We start from the raw sequence: 8197 nt of genomic DNA on the forward strand, positions 1-8197 counted from the left end.
CTTTGATTTTAATTTTTTTTTAGAAAATGTAAAAATATAGTGACAGTTGTAATTATATTTTCAAACTTTCAATTATAAAAATCGAGCTCTCAAATTTATACAAGTATTAAAATTGGACTCTTGAACTTACAATGGTTGTAGAAATTTTAATAATTGTATAAGTTTGATAGTTCATATTCTGTTAGTGGGAGTTCAATTTCTACAACTATTGTAAGTTTGAGGGTCAATTCAAATAATTATATAATTTTTTTTTTTATAGAAATTACAATACTGTATAAGTTTGAGAGTTCAATTTTTATCATTAAAAATTTAAGGGTTATATATGGTAACGGCAACTAACCACCCTAACCACCCTATTTTAAAGATGCTTTTTTCAATCTGTCCTTGTGTTTTTATTAAAAAATAAAGGTAGTTTTCCAGAGAGACCTTTTTAAATATAAAAAATATTTAAAAGTATTTACCCTTTATAGCAAAAAGTTTCAAAAGTAAGCACTTTTGTAACATTTTGTTAAAAGTATTTTTGAAACTTTTTGCTAAAAGTATAAATATTTTAGGAATTTTTCTATTTATTTAAATATAAAAAAATATTTAAAAGTATTTACACTCTATAGCAAAAAGTTTCAAAAGTAAGCACTTTTGTAACCTCTTGTTAAAAATATTTTTGAAACTTTTTGCTAAAAGTTTAAATATTTTAGGAATTTTTCAATTTATAAGAGTTTTTTTTTCTCTCCTCCCAAATTGTCAGTGGAATTTTGTGGAATATAAAATTTTAAACTTTTAAACTTGAAAAAAGAATGAGAGAAATGTAAAAAATTATGACATTATAGAAACTTTATATTCTATAATTTAATATATTTAGATAAGCATATTGACTTAAGAATTAATTTATCTACATATGAGCAAACTATATATATGTATTTTAAGTAAAATAGAAAACATATTAAAAAAGAAAAAACTTAAAAGGAATGTGTAAATCAGAAAGGAGAGCAAAATTCACTCATTTGTGGATGATCATCTAATCGAACCACTAATATCTAAATCTTTTGATAGTGAAAAACTAAATGATGCGCAATAGAGTTACACTTGCAATATTGATAAGGAGAAAACTTTGTAATGAATCGCTATGCTATAGTTGCAAATCACGAATGGAATTAATAAAATTTTGAACCTCATAAACTCAATAGAACCATACATGCATTTGTAGCTCCCCATAATTAGTGTCATCAATATATTCATGAATAATAGCTCAAATTCCTACACTTCTGTTAAAGACAACTACATTAAAATTCACCTTGAAAGATTCTTAGGAGGGGTGAACCATTTTCTAATGACACCCTAAGTAGTTTTGTGAATTCTCTTGAAGGATCACGAGTCATTTCATTGGCTTCTCCTTTAATTAGCTTGAAATAACATTGGAACAAACTCTTGACTTTATAGCATCTCACATTCCATTCATTCTTTTGATATTTAATGATATGTGGGTTGATAAATTTGAATATCTGATTTTGTGATTGTATTTGAATTGCATTATCTCATGATACGAGATAATAAATTTTTTTATTCTTTGTATTTTCATTTCTTTATACTTTGAAAAAGACCGTTATAGTTACGGCAACCGTTCACAGGGGCTTCGGTCGTTGGCTCCCTTGTCATCAGGTCACCAACTTCCTTGACTTTTTTGCATTGGACAAGCGTCAGTTTGACCTAATTTGACGATTATCTATTAAACATAAAATTGAATTTTGTGTCTAATAAAACTCAAAACCTTCAACTTTTTTATACATTAAAGTTTTTAATTTTATAAAATGTCAAAAGTTGATAACATATCGCACAGTGATGCGTTATTTTATGAGTGGAATTGTGGATGAAATGTGATGATGGAAATGCGTTGAGCACTCAAGTTTTCTTAGCGGAATCCAAGTGTAAACCCCACTGAGTTTCCTGGTAAGTCCAAGGTCGAACTTAGGGACTTGGGAAAATAGGTTGCGATGGTAATTTTTAGGAAAACTTTGCGATAACCAAATAAATAAATAGTTGTTGAGGTTGTTGTTTGCAGTAATGGAAAATAAATAAATGCGGCGGAGTTTGAAAAAAGTTGAATACATGGAAGATGCAATGAGTATGCGATGAACGGGTTGAGAAAAGTTTCGGCTAACACTTCCTAGGATGCGTTCATGCTATGCGATCATGTAACATGCATACAACAGTAAACCACCTCTCGGTGCGAATGCCACGACTTCTAAGGCTAAAACGCATGCGATATATGTGATAAGTCTATTGGACTTACACATAAGCCTCTATTCTTATTTATACGATGACAAAATGACACACAAATAAGGCGACCACATAATATCATTCTCATTTCTAGGATGCATGCGATGCAGGTTGACACATAGAGCTTATCTCTAAGTCCCTATCTCTTGTTTATGCAGTTCTAATCTTGCTCTCTCGAGTCTAGATTCTAACCTAGCTTTTTCGAGTCCTAGGTTCTTTCTTTAGACTCTCTCTCGAGTAGCTCTAAAGGGGTATTTAGCACAGCATAACATAAGACAATTGCAAGCAATGAACTTTCTAGGTCATGTTAGCTTAGTTCTTCTCAACCCATTCGACTAGTTTAGTTACTCATGCATGCTAAGAGAGTGAACAGATGTAGAATAAGAACTTCCATTGTATAAATATAAAGATGAAGTACAAAATAACAATGCAAGGATAAAATAAAGAGCTTGGTAGCAATATCTTGCTGCCTAGGATTTTACACTGCTTTTCTACTTGTGTTCAAGAGATAATATCGCTCTCGCAAGAGTCGGCCTGCTCTCTGCTTCTACGCCTCAAGGTTCTCTTTTGAGTTGCCCTGAGCAATCTCCAGCGTCTTTACTCTTCTCTTGCTCAACCTTAAAATAAAAGGAAAAACTATGGACAAAGGCGTGCTAAGCTAACTGGTGAATCCCTTTTCTGAAGGATGCCTCTGGTATTTATAGAGTTTTGGAGTGAAGGTGGCTTCTCTCTTATGATTGCGCAGATGGGATGGCTTTAATTCCCTAACTGATGCGCTAAATATTTGTCACCGAAAAGCTAAATGTACTTGTTATCGTTAGCGGCTGTCAGCGTAATTCGAATTCGACCATCATCAGCTTTCTGTCCCATCGCGATTAATTATGACTTTCACCTAGATGCACCCACCAAGTTGTGCCGACTAAGTTGCGTCGATCCTTCTTGAGCAAATGTTTGCGAACACAATCACCGCAAAGTCTTGCTGTAATGCTATGCTCGACCAATGATTTCCTATGATCGCAATTTCTGCCTTGTGTCAATGCATATTCTACATAAAAACACAAAAATCAACTGTTTTTATGCGATGAACGTATGCGACCGCAATATAATAAACTTAATGCTTTTTGGACGCAATCTAACACATTTTATCAATGCAAGTCAGCATTGTTTAAGAACTTAGCACTATGATAACGTGCATTTCTGTCCGTTATCACACCCCCAAATTTAAACAATACTTGTCCTCAAGCATAAGCTAATATCTCCTTTAGCAAGTCGACCACAATATTCTTTTCCTAGATTTCTCAAGGATACTTCGTTCAAATCCTATATACCAAAGTTTCCTTAAGTCTTATTCAAGTCTCCTCTAAAAATATTTCTAAGACTTAGGGATTGCAAGCTTAACCTTCAAAAGAACTTTACTATATTCTGGAACATCACATGATTTATTTCAAAAAGAAAACTTTTCTACTGGGGTGCCAAATGATTTTATCCTTGCATATTTCTTGACATTATTTTTTTTTCTGACTTTGCGCTGATCCAAGTTCCTTGCCTTCGTTTTGGCTTGCCCCCACGTGTGTCATGCAGACATCCAACTACGAGCAATGCACTCTTCCTCAGACTAAACTTATACCTATTTTGCAGTGGAGTTGCGGTCATTTATTTATGCATTGATCCAGGTGACTTACTTTCGTTTTGGCTTGCCCCCACGCGTGTCATGCAGACATCCAACTACGGGTAAGTGCCCTTCACAAATTAATTCTTATCAACATGGATTTCCCCATTGCGTTGACAGTGGAGTTGTTATTTTCCTCTTTACTTCTTCTTTTTTTTTTCCTCAAAATAGCAAGGTCGAAATAAATACCTCACCCCCAAATTTAAAATGCAACAATGTTCTCATTGCCAAAAGATTGAAATAAGTCATGCGATGTTCTTAGAGCTTCGTAAAGAGAGTTTGAAAGAAAGCTAGCAAACCCCTAACTTCTAGAAATATTTCATGAGGTGACTATCTTAAGACTAAGTTGACTCTAGTATATACGAAAGAAATAGAAGCATATTTTTCATCATTGAAATCATACTTGGCAAAGAAACAGAATGTGGTAAACTACTAAATTTATCTATGTCACATGATTGCGGTAATCAATCAGGGTACGGTGATAAGACTTTTTAAAACTAACATGTGATGTGATAGTGCAAAATTTGAAATAAAGTGAAGGAAGAATACAACTCCCAAATTTTCGCCGTCGCCCGCATTATGTATTGATGCATCCTTCTTTGCGGCAATCTATCTTCTTTGGATTGCGGTGATGGAATAAGATAAGTTGCTTCTTCGTGAAATACCTCCGCAATCATGTGCCTCAATCAATGCAAGAAAATAGAGAGAGGGTCAAATAATTTTTAAACAAAATAATTTTTTTTTTTTGGGTATTGTAGACTAAGAACGGTGCTGGTAACAAAAAGGTAATTGCGATAATAAATAATGAGATGATAAAAGTTCATGAAGTATTTGATGCAGAAAAAAGGATATTCAAAAGGATTGCGTCCCTGATGAGGTTGAATTATATAATAACTCAGGGACCGCTTATTCCAAGCTGGGTTGTTCACGTCCACGATGGCTTTTCCCTCTTTTCTTTGTCCTCTGGGATCTTTACTACCTTAATCCAGAGTTTTTCCCCATGAATATTCATTACAATTTTCCCTTTGCGCACATTAATTTGAGCACGACCGATCGAAAGGAATGGTCGTCCCAATATGATGGGTGCATCTTTGTCCACTTTATAATCCAAAATGAGGAAGTCTGCCGGCAGGATGAATTTACCGATTGAGATTGCAACATTTTTCAACTCTCTTTTAGGGTGTATTTGAGATCTGTTCGCGAGCAGGAGAGTTTCCTTTGTGGGTGTGAGTGTACCGACATTCAATTGTTTGAAGATTGATAGTGGCACTATGTTTATACTTGCCCCAAGATCACATAGCGTTTGGCCACTGTAGACCCCTCCGATGGAGCATGGTATCGTAAAGATTCCTGGGTCGTCCATTTTCGGTGGGATCATAACATTTTGCGTTGTGGCCACTATTGCGATCTTGTCTTCATCATTTTGTTTCTCTTTCAATATTTGCAGAGTTGCTGGTGGTTGGACTTCTTCTGTCTCAAGATCTAGAGGTTTGAGGGTGGACGCAACTTCAGGGTCCATTTTCTCGGGCTTTTTCGAATTATAGGTCAACGGGTCTTCGATTGTCACCGCATTCAAGTTGGTCGCAATGGGCTTCTCCCCTACTTCCGCAGTCATGTTGTTGCTTAGTAAGGAGACTGCTAAAAATTGTTCCTTCCCAGTACCTCTAGCATTGTGAGGAAGCTCAGTTGAGCTCGGCAACGCTTCTTGTGGTTTATTTTTCAGTTGGCCTGCAATTTGTCCCATTTGAATTTCGAGATTTCTAATGGATGTAGCTTGATTCTAAAGCACTGATTCGTTTTTCTCAATGTACTGCTTCAACAAGCTTTCTAAGGACGAAGATTACGGTGTTTGTAAGCTACTAGCTTGACTATGTGTTAGGCCGTTGTTTTGTGGGAAAAATCCGGGTGGTCCTTCTTTTTGTGCCACAGTTTGAAAGCTTTGTTGTTGATTTTTCCATGCAAAATTTGGGTGGTTTCGCCACCCGGGGTTATATGTATCGGAATAGGGATTATTTCTCATGAAGCATACCGTCTGCGGGTTTGTTGGACATTCTTCCATCGGGCGAGCATCTCTACAAATGACACAACTTGCGGTCGTTTGAGTAATTGCGCTGACCTTCCCTTTCTTCGCTCCCGTATTATTAATTGCGATGCCTTGTATCAAACTCATCATCGTAGTCATTTGATTTTGCAGGGATGCGATGGCCCCGTTGTTTGCATCATTATCTTTAATTCTAAATCTTTGATCACTTTCTCACCAATCCTCATGATTTTTAGAAATGCGATCAAGTATACTCTTTGCCTCCTCATATGTTTTGTCTAGCAGATCACCAGCGGCTGCCGCATTGATAGTAGTCTGCGAAGAGGGATTCAGTCCCTGGTAAAAGATCTCCATCTGCAGGTAGTCTGGTAAGCCATTATGTAGACAATCTCTTACTAGCTGCTTGAACCTCGCCCAGGCATCGCTGAGCGATTCTTCATCTTCTTGTTCAAAATTTGATATTAATTTCCTTCTCTTAGCATTCTCGGTTGGTGGTAAATACTTCTTCATAAACTTTTCCACCACCTGTTCCTACAAAGTTATCTTCCCCGGTTCGAGAGAATATGCCCATTTTCTTGCTTGATCGCATAAGGAAAACAGGAACAAAGTGAGTCGAACTTCCTCGATGGAGATATTTGGGAACACAAAAGTGTTGCAGATTTCTATGAAGCTCCGAAGGTGGGCGTGTGGGTCTTTGCCACGCCTTCCTCCAAACTGCCCAGCAGCCTGGATCATCTACAACATTACCGGCTTCATTTCAAACCTCGATCCATCTAACGCCGGCCTCATGATTCCTGGAGAGAAATCATAGAGGTTAGGCGATGCATAGTCCCGGATGGGTCTATTGCGGTCATTCACCAGAAGGATGGGGTTGGCCACAATATTGTTCGCGTTAGCGACCCTTGCTTCCGGTTGCTCTGCCATTCTTGGTGTTCTCTTTTGTTGTTAGCAGTTGTCTCTTAATCTACATCGAAATGTTCTCTCAACCTCCGGGTTGTAATTCACCAGAGATTGAGAGTTTACAAAGAAATCAGAAAAATTACCGTTAGCACACTATTTTTTCGAAGTCCCCGACAACGACGCCAAAAAACTTGATGTGTTATTTTATGATGTGGAATTGTGGATGAAATTCGATGATGAAAATGCGTTGAGCACTCAAGTTTTCTCAGCAGAATCCAAGTGTAAACCCCACTGAGTTTCCTGGTAAGTCTAGAGTTGAACTTAGGGACTTGGAAAAATAGGTTGCGGTGGTAATTTTTAGGAAAATTTTGCGATAACCAAATAAATAAATAGTTATTGAGGTTGTTGTTTGTGGTAATGGAAAATAAACAAATGCAGCAGAGTTTGAAAAGAGTTGAATACACGAAGGATGTGATGAATATGCGGTGAACGGGTTGAGAAAAGTTTCGACTAACACTTCCTAGGATGCATTCATGCTATGTGATCATGCAGCATGCATACAACAGTAAACCACCTCTCGGTGCGAATGCCACAACTTCTAAGGCTAGAACGCATGCGATATATGCGATAAGTCTATAAGACCTACACATAATCCTCTATTCTTATTTATGCGATGACAAAATGACACACACACAAATAAGGCGACCACATAATATCATTCTCATTTCTAGGATGCATGCGATGTAGATTGACAAACAGAGTTTATCTCTAAGTCCCCATCTCTTGTTTATGCAGTTCTAATTTTGCTCTCTCGAGTCTAGATTCTAACCTAGCTCTCTCAAGTAGCTCTAAAGGGGTATTTGGCACAGCATAACACAAGACAATCGCAAGCAATGAACTTCCTAGGTCATGTTAGCTTAGTTTTTCCTAACCCATTCGACTAGTTTAGCTACTCATGCATGCTAAGAGAGTGAACAGATATAGAATAAGAACTTCCATTGTATAAATATAAAGATGAAGTATAAAATAACAATGCAAGGATAGAATAAAGAGCCTGGTAGCAATATCTTGCTGCCCAGGCTTTTACACTGCTTTTCTACTTGTGTTCAAAAGATAATCTCGCTCTCGCGAGAGTTGGCCCGCTCTTTGCTTCTACGCCTCAAGGTTCTCTCTCGAGTTTCCCTGAGCGATCTCTGGCGTCTTTACTCTTCTCTTGCTCTGCCTTAAAATAAAAGGAAAAACTATGGACAAATGCGTGCTAAGCTAACTAATGAATTTTCTAACTGGTGAACCCTTTTTCTAAAGGATGCCTC

At 36.9% G+C, this 8197-nt stretch overlaps 1 non-coding gene across 1 annotated transcript; it reads left to right on the forward strand.

The window, feature by feature from the left end:
• The first annotated feature begins 6354 nt into the window (after positions 1-6354).
• On the forward strand, positions 6355-6461 carry LOC120092262 (small nucleolar RNA R71). The gene has a single exon (XR_005485972.1). It is a non-coding gene; the product is annotated as a small nucleolar RNA R71 (small nucleolar RNA).
• Positions 6462-8197: the final 1736 nt, after the last annotated feature.

This window comes from Benincasa hispida, chromosome 11, assembly GCF_027475165.1.
Source record: "Benincasa hispida cultivar pf3 chromosome 11, pf3_genome.v1.1, whole genome shotgun sequence".
NCBI lineage: Eukaryota > Viridiplantae > Streptophyta > Magnoliopsida > Cucurbitales > Cucurbitaceae > Benincasa > Benincasa hispida.